This window comes from Pezoporus flaviventris, unplaced genomic scaffold, assembly GCF_033815535.1.
Source record: "Pezoporus flaviventris isolate CSIRO_AGI_PZ_B2104156 unplaced genomic scaffold, CSIRO_AGI_Pfla_v1 ptg000002l, whole genome shotgun sequence".
NCBI classification, from domain to species: Eukaryota; Metazoa; Chordata; class Aves; order Psittaciformes; family Psittacidae; genus Pezoporus; species Pezoporus flaviventris.
Genome location: NW_026892550.1, coordinates 19,311,518 through 19,331,339, shown reverse-complemented (window position 1 = coordinate 19,331,339; position 19,822 = coordinate 19,311,518).

Sequence of the window (19,822 nt, the reverse complement as noted above, 5' to 3'; positions counted from 1 at the left end):
GTGACCAATCTGGCCATCAAATTTGAGAAATCATGGCAGTCAGGTGAAGTTCCCGATGACTGGAAAAAGGGAAATATAACCACCATTTTCGAGGGGAAAAAGGATGACCCGGGGAATTACAGACCAGTCAGTCTCACATCTGTGCCTGGCAAAATCTTGGAGCAGATTCTCCTGGAAGGCATGCTAAGGCACATGAAAATCAACAAGGTGCTTGGTGACAGCCAACATGGCTTCGCTAAGGGGAAATCCTGGATGACCAATTTAGTGGCCTTCTATGATGGGGCTAGAGAACTGATGGACAGGGGTAGAGCAGTTGATGTCATCTACCTGCACTTGTGGAAAGTGTTCAACACTGTCCCACACGACATCCTTGTCTCTAAATTGGAGAGACATCAATTTGATGGATGGACTACTCGGTGGATAAAGAACTGGCTGGATGGACGCACGCAAAGAGTTGTGGTCAATGTTTCACTGTCCGGCTGGAGACCAGTAATGAGTGGTGTCCCTCAGGGATCGGTGTTGGGACCGGTCTTGTTTAACATCTTTGTCACTGACATGGACAGTGGGATTGAGTGTGCCCTCAGCAAGTTTGCCGATGACAACAAGCTGTGTGGTTCAGTTGATATGCTGGAGGGAAGGAATGCCACCTAGAAGGACCTTGACATGCTTGTGAGGTGGGCTGCTGCCAGCCTTCACAGTATCACAGTATCACAGTATGCTAGAGATTGGAAGGGACCTCGAAAGATCATCTAGTCCAATCCCCCTGCTGGAGCAGGAACACCTAGATAATGTTACACAGGAATGTGTCCAGGCAGGTTTTGAATGTCTCCAGGGAAGAAGACTCCACAACCTCCCTGGGCAGCCTGTTCCAGTGTTCCGTCACCCTCACTGAGAAGAAGTTTCTTCTCAAGTTTAAGTGGAACCTCTTGTGTTCCAGTTTGTACCCATTACCCCTTGTCCTAACACTGTTTGCCACTGAGTAGAGCCTGGCTCCATCCTCGTGACACTCCCCCTTTATATATTTATAGACACTAATAAGGTCACCCCTCAGTCTCCTCTTCTCTAAACTATAGAGACCCAGCTCCCTCAGTCTTTCCTCATAAGGGACATGCTCCACTCCTGGACTCCCTCCAGCAGGTCCCTGTCCTTCTTGAACTGAGGGGCCCAGAAACTGGACACAATATTCCAGATGCGGTCTCACCAGGGCAGAGTAGGGGGGAAGGAGGACCTCTCTCAACCTACTAACCACCCCCCTTCTAATACACCCCAGGATGCCATTGGCCTTCTTGGCCACAAGGGCACAGTGTTGGCTCATGGTCATCCTGTCGTCCACTAGGACCCCCAGGTCCCTCTCCCCTACACTACTCTCTAACAGGTCGTTTCCCAACCTATACTGGAACTTGGGGTTGTTCCTGCCCAGATGCAGGACTCTACACTTTCCTTTGTTATATTTCATCAAGTTATTCCCTGCCCAACTCTCCAGCCTGTCCAGGTCTCGCTGGATGGCAGCACAGCCTTCTGGCGTGTCAGCCACTCCTCCCAGCTTAGTGTCATCAGCAAACTTGCTGATAGTACACTCAATTCCCTCATCTAAATCACTGATGTATATATTAAATAATACTGGTCCCAGCACTGACCCTTGAGGCACTCCACTAGTTACAGGCCTCCAACTAGACTCAGCCCCATAGACTACAACTCTCTGGCTTCTCTCCTTCAGCCAGTTCACAGTCCACCTCACTACCTGATCATCCAGTCCACACTTCCTCAATTTAGCTGTGAGGATGCTGTGGGAGACTGTGTCAAATGCTTTGCTGAAGTCAAGGTAGACCACATCCACCGCTCTGCCATCATCCATCCACCGTGTTATTTCCTCATAAAAGGCTAAGAGATTGGTCAAACATGATTTCCCCTTGGTGAAGCCATGTTGACTGCCCCTCATAACCCTCTTATCCTTGATATGCCTTAAGATGGCACCCAGGATAAGGTGTTCCATCACTTTCCCAGGGATGGAGGTGAGCCTGACTGGTCTATAGTTACCCAGGTCCTCCTTCTTGCCCTTTTTGAAGACTGGAGTGACATTTGCTTTCCTCCAGTCCTCAGGCACCTCTCCCGTTTCCCAAGACTTGGTAAAGATGATGGAGAGTGGTCTAGCAATGACTTCCGCCAGTTCCCTCAGCACCCGCAGGTGCATCCCATCTGGACCCATGGATTTATGGATGTCCAGATTGCTCAACTGGTCTCTAACCCATTCCTCATCGACTAAGGCAAACCGCTCCGTTGACCTGATGTCGTGGTTTAAACCCAGTCAGGTAACTCGTTCACTCACCCCCCCCCTTCTTTCCCTCCCCCTACTCCCGGAGGGACGGAGAGGAGAATCGAAAAGAATGCAACTCCCACGGGTTGAGATAAGAACAGTTTAGTAACTAAGGTATAACACAAATCACTACTGCTACCACCAATGATAATAATGATAAAGGAAATAACAAGGGAAGAGAATACAACACCTCAGCACCAGCTGACCGATAACTCGCCCCCCAAGCCTGACCAAGCTCCGACCGATACCTCCTCCAACCCTGCAGTCTCCCAGCCCTTCCGGCTAACTCCCAGTTACATCCTGGGCATGACGTGCTGTGGTATGGAATAGCTCTTTGGTCAGTTTGGGTCAGGTGTCCTGTCTCTGCTTCCTCCCAGCTTCCCCTCCTCCCTGGCAGAGCATGAGGCTCACAAAGTCCTTGGCCAAACCAAAACATCTCTATCAGCTCTGTTCCCGAGCTGAAAGTCAAAACACTGCACTGCACCAGCTACCAAGGAGGAGAAACATGACCGCTACTGCTGAACCCAGGACATTATCCACCCCTTATTCCATACCATTCACGTCATGCTCAGATCCCACATTTTCAATATACCATCACTCTTATCTCGGTGCACTCTTATCTTAGTGCATGGACCAGTCCCTATAAAGCTGCTGCGTCCATCTGGTCCATGTCAGGCTCCATCTCTTGTAACAGTCTTCCAGAGCAGGAGAGACTGTGTGCAGTGTTCACACTCGTGAATAACCTGGGCAATAGTGTCCATTGTCAAGTCCACCCCTCGATCATGAGTCCATCTCTGTGTTGAATCTCTGCTCTGATGGCCTGAAGTGCCATCGGCCCACCAGGCTTAAAATAATTCACTGTCCCCTTCAGCAGTTTCTGCAGCTTGTTGTTGGGGACTCCATACAGCTGCCTTCCATCTCCGACGCTTCCAAAGCACTGGAGGGGCCCAGTGGACTAGATACTTGCCCATACTGTCCCACACACCCTGCCACTCATGACTCTCCAGCCTTGGGGAAAACCTCTTGGTCCCCCTATATTGTTGTCTAACCCCGGACAAGACCCAAACCTGACTCTGCTTAACTTTTGAGATCAGACAAAATGGCTGTGGGTAGAACACAGCCTGTGTGTGTGCCAACATGCTGATCCCCATCACAATCAGCAGGCAGGTCCCAAGGATACCCAAAGGCCATTCAAAACCCTCAGAACTCTCAGTTGATGCTGCTGTACTTGTCACTGGGGCTAATGTAGCTGCTGTGCTTGCCGGCTCTCCCACCACCGGCTTCTCTTTTCCTGAGTCCAGCTCTTCCTCCTCTGCCTTGCTGGGAAATGCTGCGTGGTCTCCTGCATCCTCCTGGGGCACGGCGGGCGGCTGCCGGGGAACGCTCTCGGCCGTCGCGGGGCTGGGCTCCTCCGCGGGGCTGGGCTCCTCCGCGGGGCTGGGCTCCTCCGCAGGGCTCGGCTCTTCCGCGGGGCTCGACTCCTCCGCCGCCTTCTCCCGCTGCTCGGCAGCCGCCTCCTTCTGCTCCTCGACCGCCCCGGCCTCCTCCACCGGCAGCCGTCCCCTCGCGGCCTCCGGCCCAGCTCCCGCCGCCGCCTGGTCCCCGGGGCCGCTCTCCCGGGCCGCTTCAGCAGCCGCCGGCTCCCGGGACCGCTCCCCCTCAGTTCCCCGCAGCCTCACGAAGATGGAGAGTAGGGCGAGGGCCAGGACGGTGAAGGGCAGCCGGACGGCCAGGTACAAGTCCCCGGCCACGTCCGTCCCGCCCTGCTGCTGGAGCCCGCCCGTATTACAAGCCATTGCCATAAAGCACAGTGAGACAAGAACCTTAGCCCAGGCCCCACACTTGATAAACAGTAACACAGCAAATACCGGCTCTGCGTAAGTTACAACATTCTGAAGCTGTGAGATCAACAAAAACAACTCTGATACCCAATAAATCAGCATTGTGACGAATGACTATTAATCCAGTCAAATCTGTCGTTATCTCAACCCTTTGTGCCCCACGTTGGGCGCCAAAAAGAACTGTCGTGGTTTAAACCCAGTCAGGTAACTCGTTCACTAACCCCCCCCCCCCCTTCTTTCCCTCCCCCTACTCCTGGAGGGACAGAGAGGAGAATCGAAAAGAATGCAACTCCCACGGGTTGAGATAAGAACAGTTTAGTAACTAAGGTATAACACAAATCACTACTGCTACCACCAATGATAATAATGATAAAGGAAATAACAAGGGAAGAGAATACAACACCTCAGCACCAGCTGACCAATAACTCGCCCCCCAAGCCTGACCAAGCTCCGACCGATACCTCCTCCAACCCTGCAGTGCCCCAGCCCTTCCGGCTAACTCCCAGTTACATCCTGGGCATGACGTGCTGTGGTATGGAATAGCTCTTTGGTCAGTTTGGGTCAGGTGTCCTGTCTCTGCTTCCTCCCAGCTTCCCCTCCTCCCTGGCAGAGCATGAGGCTCACAAAGTCCTTGGCCAAACCAAAACATCTCTATCAGCTCTGTTCCCGAGCTGAAAGTCAAAACACTGCACTGCACCAGCTACCAAGGAGGAGAAACATGACCGCTACTGCTGAACCCAGGACACCTGACTTCATCTAAGGTCGCAGGGGTACAGGGCTCTTCAGGACTGCCTGCAGCAGAGTAGACAGAGACAAAGAAGGCATTCAGTAACTCTGCCATCTCTGTATCTTCTGTCACCAGGGCACCCATCCCGTTCATCAGTGGGCCTACATTGCCTCTGGTGTTAGTTTTATCTGCCATGTATTTGAAAAAGCTCTTTTGGCTGTCCTTGACCCTTCTCGCCAAGTTTAATTCTAAGGAGGCCTTAGTCATCTTAGCTGGCTTCCTACATCCTCTAGCAGCAGCCTTGTATTCCTCCCAGGTGGCCAGCCCCTCCTTGCATGACCTGTAAACTCTCCTCTTCCACTTGAGCATACCCAGCAATTCCCTATTTAGCCACGCAGGTCTCCTGGCCCTCTTCCTTGACTTCCTATGTGTCGGGATGCTCCGATCTTGAGCTCGGAAAAAGCAATCCTTGAATGCCAACCATCTTGGGCCCCTTTACCTTCAAACAGCCTTGCCCATGGGATTTCCCCTAGCAATTGCTTGAAAAGGCCAAAGTGTGCCCTGCTAAAGTCCAGGGTTGCAATTCTACTTGCTATTCTACTAGTCCTACCACACAAGATCCTGAACTCCATCATCTCGTGGTCGCTGCCCTCAACCCTTACTGCTTCAACCAGATCCTCCTTGTTAGTGAGGATGAGATCCAGCAGCGCTCCTCTCCTGGTCGGCTCATCCACCATTTGCAGGAGGAAGTTATCATCCATACACTGGAGGAACCTCCTGGACCGTGGCTGGGTTGCTGAGTGGTCCTTCCAGCAAACATCAGGGAAGTTAAAATCCCCCACGACGACCACGGCCTGTGACTGTGAGGCCGCTCTCAGCTGCCTGTAGAAGGCCTCGTCAACTTCCTCACCCTGATCTGGTGGTCTGTAACAGACACCCACAACAGTATCGCCCCTGCCAGCCTGCCCCTTAATTCTCACCCACAGACTCTCAACTTGCTCGCCATCTGTCCCTGGACAGAACTCGGTGCATTGCAGTTGCTCCCGTACATAAAGAGCAACCCCACCACCCCGCCTGGCTGGCCTGTCTTTCCTGAAAAGGACATAGCCCTCCATGACTATATTCCAGTCATGTGAGCTGTCCCACCACGTCTCTGTAATTGCCACCAGATCATAGTCTCCTGACTTAACACAGGTTTCCAACTCCTCCTGCTTATTTCCCATGCTGCGCGCATTGGTGTACAGACATTCCAGGGAGCGAGCTGAGCACACCGATTTCACCCTAGGATTATAGGAGGCCTCCCAGTCTTCATCACTCCCACTGGGGCAAGCCCAGCTACAACCCCATCCCCCTTCGAATCTAGTTTAAAGCTCTCCAAATGAGCCCTGCTAATTCGTGCCCCAGCATCCTTTTTCCTCTGTGAGATAAACCTTTCCCGCTTGTCATTGTCCAGACTGGTGTCCTATAAAACCAGCTGTTATCAAAGAATCCAAAGCCCTGCCTGTAGCACCAGTCTCGAAGCCAATCATTTATGAACTGAATCTTCCCATTCCTTCCCACATCATCAGTGGAAGATGGAAGGAGTGAGGAGAAGACCACTTGAGCCCCAGACTCTTTCACCATCCGCCCCACCTGACCGATTTGCACGTCACCATCCTGACGTGCAAATCGGTCATCTGACCCGGGTCTAGGGGCGAAAGCCTTATGAAGTTTAAGCATGACAAGTGCAAGGTCCTACACCTGGGTCGAAGCAATCCCAGGCACAGCTACAGGTTGGGCAGAGAAGAGATTCAGAGCAGCCCTGTGGAGGAAGACTTTAGGGTGTTGGTTGATTAGAAAATGAACATGAGGCAGCTTCAGTGTGCGCTTGCAGCCCAGAAAGCCAACCATATCCTGGGCTGCATCTAAAGGAGTGTGACCAGTAGGTCGAATGAGGTGATCCTGCCCCTCTGCTCTGCTTTTGTGAGACCTCACCTGGAGTATTGTGTGCAGTTCTGGTGTCCTCAACATAAAAAGGACATGGAACTGTTGGAACAAGTCCAGAGGAGAGCCACGAGGATGATCAGGGGACTGGAGCACCTCCCGTATGAAGACAGGCTGAGAAAGTAGGGGCATTTCAGCCTGGAGAAGAGAACGCCTCATAGCAGCCTTCCAGTATCTTAAGGGGGCCTATAGGGATGGTGAGAAGGGACTCATCATTAGAGACTGCAGTGGTAGGACAAGGGGTAATGGGTTCAAACTTAAACAGGGGAAGTTTAGGTTGGATAGAAGGAGGAAATTCTTTCCTGTTAGGGTGATGAGGTACTGGAATTGGTTGCCCAGGGAGGTTGTGAATGCTCTATCCCTGCCAGTGTTCAAGACCAGGTTGGACGAAGCCTTGGGAGATATGGACTAGTGTGAGGTGTCCCTGCCCATATCAGGGGGGTTGGAACTAGATGACCTTAAGGTCCTTTCCAACCCAAACTATTCTATGATTTTATGATTCTATGAATAAGCATGTATTCAAAGATCTGAATGGTCAAGTAATAATGAATTGAAGTTTGCAGTCCATAGAAGAGAATGAAAAAATATAACCATTAATAAGGTATGAAAACCAACATTTATTCTTTTTGGTTTTGTTCTTTTTTTTTTTTTTTTTGGTTTTTGGTTTTTGGTTGTTTTTTTAATCTATATTATGACCTTTTCTAATTGTTATGTACAGATGGCCTCCCTCTGGAATTATTCTCTTCAGGAATCTATCCAATGCAACTTAAAAAAAAAAAAAATGAAAATGCTGCTGAACTATACAGTTCTAGCAGTTACCCACTATAGAAATGATACTGGGATTAAGCAGACAGTCTACAGAGAAATAGAGAAGAGGCTACCAAAATTCATCAGGTTTCTTAATCACTTAGTTCTGATATTACACTTTGTAATTGATGCAGAATGAATTTTTCAAACTATCAAATTCATCTAAAGCAGAAGCCCTAAATATCAATTTAGTGACATTCTCAGGATTATGTGTAATTTTAAGGATTATGTGTAATTTTGGTTCTGCATGTATGCAGTAAGGTTGCAGTAACATATTTTAAAATGTAAGAGGTAAAATTGCCAGAAATATAAACACAAATGTTAAAACATCTGAATTTCCTGAGAGCAATTATTTGAAACATTCAATACATCAATATTGGAAACATTTTCCCCTGTCATGTGCAATTATAAGCATCAGCTTGGATGTTACTTTTACTGCAAATTCAAGGTTGTGACAGAGGTGAATGTCATCAGTCATGGCAACTAGCCATAGTTTGGGCATATAATTATTTTTACAGAAAAAGTATTTTTCGTGGTCACTACTGAAAATCTTATAGGGTTAATGTCTATTTTTGATAGGATAAGTGGAAAGCCTGCTGTGACAAAATGGCTAAGTTTGCATTAATATTTTAAATTTCATCAATAAAATTAAAATAATCTAGTGTGCACATGATATAAATATTTGCAAATGTGACAGATTTCAGGAGTGATACTACACAGGCCCAATACTGTAAGAGAATGAACCTAACCTTAGGTTGCAGTATTACATTTTATTTTTTTTTTTTTAATCAGATATTAACTGTGAGTATAAAGTGTATTTATCCATTATAAATACATACAGAAAATTATTAGAGAAAATTAAAGCTAACTATTTTTTCAATGGATAGACTTATATTTTTTAACTAAGAACTCTTTGCCTTGTTAATAAAATTAACATAATATGAATTCATAAAATGAAAATATATTTCCTTAATTATTTTTAGGGTAATACATAAGTTGTCTTTTGTCTGCACTGCTAGGTGAAGAATGGAAATTTGGATTAGTTTCCTCAATTTTCATTAATATTCTTCAATAAAAATTTCAAAGAAAGAGAGGTTAAAGATTAATGGAAAAACTTTGAGACTACAGAAACATAAATGGTTCCCATTTCCCATTAACAACAGATTGTTGCTGTATCTCTGCATATATAAGAATGAGCAGTATTATTGCTTTCGGAGATAACAGGTCTCAGAAAATGAATAACAGAAACACGGCCTCATACAGGAATATAAATTTTTCACTATTCTTAGAAATTCACCAAGCATCTGTGGTTTAATTTTTAGTAGACCTCAATACATTATGGATGACAATGATAGATAAATCTTTTTGTCAAGAAATACAGAAAAAAAATGCTTTCAGATTTAGCTAAATGTCTCACAAATACATGCATGGGTTATTTGGGTTTTGTTTGTTTGGTTGGTTTTTAATCTGCATTTGTTATATATTTATACATATTTTAAACCCAGAAACTAATACAAATAAGAAATTCAACACAAATACTCTGGTCCTCTCTACAGTTCTCAGACACTGTGTATAGTCTGTTCCATTTTCTATCAGCTACCTAGCTCTTTGCTATCGTAAAAAAAAATTAATGCTGGTGGAATGATACAGAGCTCATATTGTATTTCTTATTGCCATAATCTTTTTAAGAATATAGGGATAGATGAAATCTCTTAGAACTTCATTGATAAAAGCTGGTTTTTGCTCAATACAAGGTGGTTCAGTCAATTACTTACAAACTTTTCTCATGCACTTCCATCTGGCTCATGCCACTACAGAAGTTTATCTGGATTATTATACAGAAAGAAGTCTTATAGGAAATAATGAACTCTTGTTTTGTTTTTAAATTTTGCTGAACTGTAATTACAGCTATATCTTGCAGACTGTCTCTCTTTAGTGAGGTTGGGTTTGTGGAGAGTTTTACTTTTCTTTTTTGGCTTTTTATTTATAGCTAACATATAAATCAGCATTACCCTTACAGCATGCGCATACTAATTCTTGCATAATTTTTACTTGTACTACTTATGGAATTTATAGATTTATTTCTACAGCTCCCAGGGGTTAATACTTTCTTTCCAGTTTAATGCCTTACATAATGAATACAGTAATTACAGAAAGTACAATGATGTCAGAAAGGATACTGGGGGAGTAAAAGCTCCCTAAATCCAGACTGATCTTCAAAGCAGTCAAAAACAAGAAGGAGTAACATTCTCAAAGTCCAGAAAGCCATGTGATCGTTGAAAAGCAGTATGGAACTTGCCTGTCTCAGGAGGTTTCTGAAAATATTTTTTATCATTATTTCCTTTTGGTGACACATGTAACAAGGATGTAAGTTCTTTTTGGAGTGTTTTTTATTTCAAAAGTTCCATAGCAGGAATAATGATGTTATAAATATCAGGCTTACAGGATTATAATGAAAATTCAAATTAGAAGGAACCTCAGGAGGTCGCCTAAATCCAGTGTCCTGCTCAAAACAGGGCCAACTCTGAGGTTAAACAAGCTTGCTTAGAGCTTGATCAAGTAGGATCAACGTTTTGAAAAGCCCCAGGGATGAAGCCTGCATAACCTCTCTATGCAGCCTGTTCTACTGCTTGAGTATTCTCTTAAAAGGATGCTTGCATTCAGGTCCTCCTTGTCTCAGTTTATGTCCATTGTGTCCATCAACACACTTTGCCCTATTTGAAGGAGCCAGGCTCTGTCTGCTTGATGGCCTGCTAGCTGGTGGTGTGGGATGGGCAGCATGTCCTGCTGTTAGGTCCCTTGAAGAAATCATTTGAACCTGAACAACCTAGATCCCTGAGCTTCACTTCACAAGGCAAGTGCCCCAGTCCCTCTTCAGCTTGGAGCCCCTCCACTGAACTTGCCCCAGTCTACTAATGTCTTTTTTGAATAGAGGGTCTCGAACCCAGACACAGTGCTGCAGATGTGTGTCCTGGGTTCAGCAGTAGCAGTCATTTTTAATCCTTCTTAGTAGCTGGTACAATGCTGTGGTTTTGACTTTTGGCCTGGGAATAGCACTGATAACACTGGTGTTTTTAGTTGCTGCTCCGTAATGTTTACTCTGACCAAGGACTTTCTGAGCCTCATGCTCTGCCAGGGAGGAGGGGAAGCTGGGAGGAAGCAGAGACAGGACACCTGACCCAAACTAGCCAAAGAGGTATTCCATACCACAGCACATCATGCCCACTGTATAAACTGGGGGGATTTACCCAGAAGGGCTAGATCACTGCTCGGGTTGGGCTGGGTATCAGTTGGTGGGTGGTGAACGGTTGTCCCTCGTTGCTTCCCTCATCATTATTATTATTGGTGGTAGCAGTAGTGGCTTGTGTTATACCTTAGTTACTGAACTGTTTTTATCTCAACCTGTGGGAGCTACATTCTTTTGATTCTCTCCATCCCTCCAGGAGCGGAGGGAGGAAAAGGGGGGAGTGAGAGAATGGCTGCGTGGTTTCTGTGTTTCTGGCTGAGCTTAAACCACAACAATGTGATAAAATAAGTGCCAGATAAAGGGGTGCCGCCATTTCCTATGGCATCTTGGCCATGCTTAGTACAGCTTTTTTTGCTGCGCAGTGCTGGCTCATGCCCAGTTGTCCTAGGTTCAGCAGTAGCAGTCATTTTTTCTCCTTCTTAGTAGCTGGTGCAGCGCTGTGGTTTTGACTTTCGGTCTGGGAACAGCGCTGATAACACTGGTGTTTTTAATTACTACTCAAATGTTTAGTCTTACCAAGGACTTTCTAAGTCTCAAGCTCTGCCAGGGAGGAGGGGAATCCAGGAGGAAGCAGAGACAGGGCACCTGACCCAAACTGCCAAAGAGCTATACCACAGCAATATCTATATCAGCTATACCACAGCAACATCTATATCAGCTATACCACAGCACATTATGCCCAGGATGTAAACTGGGAGTTACCTGGAAGGGCTAGTGCACTGCTCGGTTGGGCTAGGTATTGGTCGGCAGGTGGTGAGTGGTTGTATTCTCTTTCTTTGTTATTTTCCTTATTATTATTATTTTTATTGGTGGTAGCAGTAGTGATTTGTGTTATACTTTAGTTACTGGACTGTTCTTATCTCAACCTGTGGGAGTTACATTCTTTTGATTCTCCTCCCCATCCCTCTGGGAGCGGGGGAGGGAAAGGGGGGGAGTGAGTGAATGAGCTGCATGGCTGAACTTAAACCACACCACCAGTCTATCATCTACCAGCACTCATAGGTTCTTCTCAGCAGATCTGCTCCCTAAGCTGTTTAGGTGCTAGCTTGTCATTGCAGGAGGATCTTCCTTCCCAGGTGCAGGACTTGGCATTTATTCTATTGAATTTCACAAGGTTCCTGTCAGCCATTCCTTAAGCTTGTCCAGGTTCCTCTGGATAGCAGTAGTTGCTTCACTGATTGGGTGGTTATCCAGCTTGAAGTCATCTGCAAACTTGATAAGCAAACAATCCATCACTTTCTCCAGATCAGTAAGAAATATATTAAATAGGGCAGGTCTCAGGACAGACCCTGGAATACATCACTTGCTGTGGCTCCCAAGAAAGAGTATGGCCCTTTTAATCAATACCTTTTGAGCCCAGTCTTCCAACCAGTTCTCTACCCCATCTAGTCATCCTTTGATTTAGACCATAAAATCCTAATTTGGATACAAGAAGAGCTGAGATGACTGTTAAGACAGTTATGTGAACAGGGTGAGAGGAAGTTTTTAATTAGTGAGTACACTTCAAAGGAGCTTCTCTGAAATGGTTTGGTTAGAGAAGAATAAAACCCATAAAACTGCTATATTGATGTTATACAATTAAAAAGTGTGCACAATTAACAATACTCTAAAATCATTTTCCCCTTAAAACAGTTCCATTGACTTCCATGGAGTAAAAGTAAGGTACATCTATAAATTCAAAATTTTGGTTTTGCCAAGCTTGATCTTTTCATACAGGCTCTTAAAATAGGAATACTTCTGAGATGAGATTGTTCGTACCCCCAAGGGCCTTCAATGTATTGAGCACTCTGGCCTCCATCCAACAAAGCAATTAATCACATAATTTTCTATTCATTTCAGTCTTACTATCTGGATGCCTGAATTTAAGCTTTATTGCTTGTTTGGAATTGGGTCAAACTGTTCATCAGCATGCAGGAATGATCCTACATTAAGCTTATTAAGGAGAAAAGCATAACATGATCTTTGGATATAAATAATAAAGTTAAGCAAAACGCATTTTCTATGCAGGAGACATGAAGTGGACAGATTAGTAAGGAAATGCATTATGATAGGTTGCAAGAACAACATTACACATAAATATACAATTAACCTCTTGTTACTTGTGAAGATTTTTATTAAAGAAGAAATACTATCCCACACTATGCCAGTGGAAGCTCTAATGCCTCCACATTCATTACTGTTACTACATTACCTCTTCTTTTCTCTGAGAATATTCTTTATCACTTTCTAAAGTCCGTTACAATTGTGCACCATTAAGTACAAGCTTATACAACTTAAAATTGAAGACTTTGAAGAATTCAAGTATATTATTTCTGTTTCTCTGACATATGTGTTTGTTTAACATAATATTGAAGCAAAGCAATAACACCAGTTTTCCCCACTAATATGCAATATAGATAAAATCAAAATATATGGTCACAGCATAATCTGCATCAAGATGCAGGAACCGCATGAAGCAAGAAAACAAAACCATAGTACATGATTCTAGCTGTAAGAATTTATCAAATTCACTAACTTCTTTATTTTGTGAAATACAAATACATCTCTTACACTCACTTGTACAAATACTCTTGGCATCAAGACGGAACCACATTTAAATTTCAATACCACAGTAAACAAGTAAACACAATAAAAGTTTGGCAGCAACAGGTGTATACTTAGTTTTTCTTCTGGGCTTCTTAATGATGGTGTCATTAGGAAAACTTGCTTAGGCCTACAGATAAGGAGCAGCTGTATGTGAAAACCTTCCTTAAGGGCTAGGTAGGCACAAGACCTGGATCTGATGATTAGATCAGCCCTAAAACACAACTGTCAATATGAGAGAATGCTAGTAAGAATGCAGTTCTTTAGCATGACCTAATGCACTCAGTACCTCTACTTTATGTGCTTTGACTGAAGTAGGAAAAAGGTTATCAGGCTTCTGTGACAGGAATACATAGAAAAATTCCAGTTTATTCTCTGTATTAATGATTGGTGCAAAGATACTGAAGACAGTAAGACCAAGTAAGCTCCAAGATGATGTCTCATTCCATGAAATGATGCTAAATTCTGCAGAGAGGTCAGAGCTCAAATACATTTTCTTTCCAGCTATTGCTGCATTTTACCAAGTGGATGTATCAACTTATTCAGGGTGTACTTCAAAGGTCTTTCGCTATCTGATTGTTTGTCATAGCATTGAAAGGTGCTTCCCTTGAAAAAATTTTGAAAATAAGTTACTTCTACTAGGAACTGTGAGACAGTCAACTAAATACCATGTGGCTGCTTCCTCACTCTCCACCCTACACCCTGATGGGATGAAGAGGACAATCAGAACCATGGGCTGAGATAAGAAAAGTTTACTAATTTAAATAAAAGTAAAATATAATAATAATAAGAAGAAGAAGAAATAAAAAGAAAGAGAGGAATAAAACCCAAGAAAGACAACTGATACATAATACAATTGCTTACCACCCACTGATTGATGCCCATTCCATCCCCAAGCAACAATGGGCCCTTTCCAGCCAACTCTCCCCAGTTTATATACTAAGCATGATGTTCTATGGTATGGAATATCCCTTTGGCTAGTTCAGGTCAGCTATCCTGGCTGTGCTCCCTCCCAGCTTCTTGTGCTTCTGCTCACTGGCAGAGCGCAGGAAACTGAAAAGTCCTTGATCAGGGTAGGTGCCACTTAGCAACAACTAAAACATCTGTATATTATCAACATTATTCTCATACTAAATCCAAAACACAGCACTGTATCAGGAAGAAAACTAACTCTATCCCAGATATAACTAGGACAGGAGATGTTCAGCAGGCACCAGAGTATTAAAGAACCAGAAATTTTTCACACAGTTAAAACCAATGTTTTTTTCCCACTGTTTGTCATTTATTTCATTTCCCCAGTCCTAAACAATTTAGGTATTTTGAAATAAATGTTTCTAGACTGATCAAACCAACATACTCTACTACACTTAAATTCCAGATCTGCTTCTCTACATTTCTGTTACGATTGCTTCCATTTATCTTCCTGATGAATTTAAATTTGAAGGAACAAAACATGAAAGTAAAATTAATCAAGTGCAGTAATATTTGCCTAATTGGGTCCTTAGATAGCATATTATTTATTATTCAGGCTAGAAGGGCATAAAACACTAAAGAGATGATACTGTAAATAATAGTATTCCTTTATCTGATACATTTTGAAAAATTGAAAGTGTATCCTTCCAGTCTAGTGGATACTCTGAGATAAACTTCATCTGTTGAAATTCTCTGAATAGAATATTCAAACTGTGAAGAGCAAATATTCCTTTCTTCTCACAAGATCATTTAACTGCACGTATTTATGAAGTAGTGTTTTGTTTCAGCAGGAGAGATTATCAGCTCACCACCTATTTCCAATACAACACCTTGTTGTGTATAGAAAATAGCTAAATAATGAGAAATGTAATTGATTTTGTAAATGAAGAAAATTTCACCAGATTTTCCTATATTTTGAGTAAACACCTCTTGGTTTAGGGAAAGAAGACACATCCTCTTTCCCATCTCCCTGCCTGATGAACTTGGCCCTTTGTTTTCCTTGCTCTTATAACAAGTTTTCATACTTATACCAGAACGAATGTTTTTTGGTTTTGGGTTTTTTTATTTATATTTAACCAAAAGGTTGATCTAAACGATTATTATTATTTTTTCTTCCTCTTTCAGTTTGCCATTAAAAAATAAGTATTATTTACACCTCAGTTGGATGAAAAAATTAAGTGGATCATATTTCTTACATTTTTGCAGTGTTTTAATATAATCTGCGTTTTCTGCTTAATGCTTTACATGATGTCTATATACATGGTATTGTCATCCCAAGTATATGTTTTATCGGTTCCGGTATTATCTGAAACAGTTGCATGAGCTAGCCGTCAGGGGGCACTAAGAGAGCATACAGTTCCTCAGTTTACTCTTCACAGAACATAACATGTCACCCGTGCGGCCATCCGACTTTCAGATCCCCTTAAATGTCTTATGCTTGAAGCTACAAATCAGTCTTGTAAGCACTGAGGGTGTGCACAGTTCCCTGAAGGTAGAGAGACACAGTCAATGCCTACTTCAACAGCTTGGATTTACAGTAAATTTAAGCTTAAAGGAATCTAGTACAGAAGTGAAGAGCATTAACCAAGAACACACTAAAATAACACTAATTTCTGCCCTTTTCTAGATAGTAATATGTATTAGAAAACAAGTTCTAGATTAGAACCCTTATTTCTTATTTGTACTCTTCTGAATATTCATTCTTTTTGCTTTTCATGTCTTTCACATCCTAATCTAATATCCACAAATACATTAATTGAAACATCAATGCATTCAGGTAATACTGGTGATTTTTTTTTTTTGAGATCTAGAATAATGAAAAATAAAAGAGAGTTATCCAAGAAAATGTTCTGTTTACTGGAACAGATCTTGATATATCTTTTCACAGAAATATTAATCTGAATTATGGATGCAGCTTTAACTCCAAGCATTGTAAAGCTTTCTTTTATGTTTCATAGAAAAGAACCCTTAAAATGCAGGGGTTTTAAAGCAATGAAGAACATATAATGAGAAATAAAACTTTCACATGTATACAGTGCTTTACAAGAGGGTTGATTTTAATCACATGTCTAATTTGTTAGTTTCACGTCTGGCAATATTTTGGTATTTTGCATATAATGAGTACTGTCTTTGCTCCTATTGAGAAATGTTAGAGAATATTTTGCAAGAGTTTATTTGAAAGAAAGGAAAAAAAAATATAACAACTTCTGAGTTAACTGTTACATAAAAACTCAAAGGAGAAAAAATTCTCAGTCTTCTGAAACAATTGTATAAGAGCAGGTATTGATTCGCTGAAATAAACCCAGTCAGTTCCCAGCACCTATAATAAATTCTCAGAGCAATGCAGAGATATCCCAGCCGCTCCAGCCAATGAGCTGGCTTCATTTGGAGCTCGGCTCAGATGCCTCTATACAGATGCCCGTAGCATGGGGAACAAACAAGAGGAAATAGACATGTGTGCATGTCTACAGGGTATGATATAATAGGCATCGCAGAAATATGGGGGGATGGCTCCTATGACTTGAGTGTTGGAATGGAAGGTTATAGGCTCTTTAGAAAAGACAGGCCTGGCAGGCGGGGAGGGGGAGTTGCCCTTTATGTTAGGGATAGGCTGGAGAGTATGGAACTCTGTCTGGGGACAGGTGAGCAGTTAACAGAGAGTTTGTGGGCCAGGGTTAAAGGGAATATAGCTATGGGAGACATTACTGTGGGGATCTGTTACAGACCACCTGATCAAGGAGAACCTGCGGATGAAGCACTCTATAGACAGATAGGAAAAGCCTCACGCTTGCAGGCCCTTGTTCTCAATGGGTGACTTCAACCACCCTGACATCTGTTGGAAGGACGGTACAGCCCGGCACAAGCAATCCAGGAGGTTCCTTGATTGTGTAGAAGACAACTTCCTTCTGCAAGTAATAGAGGAGCCAAAAAGGAGAGGGGCCATGCTTGACCTCGTGCTCACCAACAGGGAAGGGCTGGTTGGAAATGGGACTCTCCAGGGCAGCCTTGGATGCAACGATCACAAGATGGTCAAATTTGAGATCCTCAGGACAGTGAGAAGAGCGTGCAGCAAGCTCACTGCCCTGGACTTCAAAAGAGCAGACTTTGGCCTCTTCAGGAACCTGCTTAGGAAGGTTCCATGGGATACAGCCCTAGAGGGCAGAGGGTCCCAAGACTGTTGGTTGATATTCAAGGATCACCTGCTACAAGCTCAGGAGTGTTGCATCCCAACTAGAAGGAAAAGCAGCAGGAGGGCCAGGAGACCTCCTTGGATGGATAAGGAGCTCCTGAGAAAAAATCAGTTGAAAAAAGAGGCTTATAATAAGTGGAAGCAAGGACAGGTGGCATGGGAAGAGTACAGGGATGTTGTTCAGGAAGCTAGGGACCAAATTAGGAAAGCTAAGGCCCAGTTAGAATTAAATTTGGCTAGGGGTAATAAAGATAACAGGAAGGGATTCTATACATACATAGCAAATAAACAGACTAGGGAGAATGTAGGCCCCCTCAGGAAGCTCTCGGGAGAACTGGCTACACAGGATTTGGAGAAGGCTGAGGTTCTGAATGACTTCTTTGCCTCGGTCTTCACTGGCAAAGGCTCTGACTGCACCACCCAAGTGTTGGAAGGCAGATGCAGGGACTGTGAGAATGAAGACCTTGCGCCCACTGTAGGAGAGTATTTGGTTCAAGACCATCTTAAAAATCTGAACGTGCACAAGTCCATGGGTCCTGATGAGATCCATCCGCGGGTCCTGAAGGAGATGGCAAATGAAGATGCTAAGCCACTGGCCAGCCACTAGCCATCAGATTTGAGAAATCATGGCAGTCAGGTGAAGCTCCCGATGACTGGAAAAAGGGAAATATAACCCCCATTTTCAAGAAGGGGAAAATGGATGACCCAGGGAATTACAGACCAGTCAGTCTCACCTCTGTGCCTGGCAAAATCTTGGAACGGATTCTCCTGGAAGACACATGAAAAACAAAAAGATGCTTGGTGACAGCCAGCATGGCTTCACTAAGGGGAAATCCTGCCTGACCAATTTGGTGGCCTTCTCTGATGGGGCTACAGAACTGATGGACAGGGGTAGAGCAGTTGATGTCATCTACCTGCACTTGTGGAAAGTGTTCGACCCTGTCCCACACGACATCCTTGTCTCTAAATTGGAGACACATCAATTTGATGGATGGAGCACTCAGTGGATAAAGAACTGGCGGGATGGCTGCGCGCAAAGAGTTGTGGTCAATGTTTCACTGTCCGGCTGGAGACCAGTAACGAGTGGTGTCCCTCAGGGATCAGTGTTGGGACCAGTCTTGTTTAACATCTTCATCACTGACATGGACAGTGGGATTGAGTGCACCCTCAGCAAGTTTGCCGATGACACCAAGCTGTGTGGTTTGGTTGATACGCTGGAGGGAAGGAATGCCATCCAGAGGGACCTTGACATGCTTGTGGGGTGTGCTGATGCCAACCTCATGAGGTTTAACCATGTGAAGTGCAAGGTCCTACACCTAGGTCGGAGCAATCCCAGGCACAGCTACAGGTTGGGCAGAGAAGAGATTCAGAGCAGCCCTGCGCAGAAGGTGTTGGTTGATGAGGAAATGAACATGAGGCAGCTTCAGTGTGCGCTTGCAGCCCAGAAAGCCAACCATATCCTGGGCTGCATCAAAAGGAGTGTGACCAGCAGGTCGAAGGAGGGGATCCTGCCCCTCTGCTCCTGTGAGACCTCACCTGGAGTATTGTGTGCAGTTCTGGTGTCCTCAACATAAAAAGGACATGGAACTGTTGGAACAAGTCCAGAGATGGGCCATGAAGATGATCAGGACACTGGAGCACCTCCCATATGAAGACAGGCTGAGGAAGTTGTGGCTGTTCACCCTGGAGAAGAGAAGGCTGCGTGGAGACCTCCTAGCATCCTTCCATTATCTGAAGGGGGCCTATAGGGATGCTGGGGAGGGACTCTTCATTAGAGACTGTAGTGATAGGACAAGGGGTAACAGGTTCAAACTTAATAGGGGAAGTTTAGGTTGGATATAAGGAGGAAATTCTTTCCTGTTAGGGTGGTGAGGCACTGGAATAGGTTTCCCAGGGAGGCTGTGAATGCTCCATCCCTGGCGGTGTTCAAGACCAGGTTGGACGAGGCCTTGGGTGATATGGTCTAGTGTGAGGTGTCCCTGCCCATATCAGGGGGGTTGGAACTAGATTATCTTAAAGTCATTTCCAACCATAACTGTTCTATGATTCTATGAATGTCCATTACTTGTGATCATGTTTTCTGAGTATCTGTAAAAGCCAACTTAATTTCGCTGTCTGACATAGCACATATCATCTTAACAATTGGTAGAAAACCTGT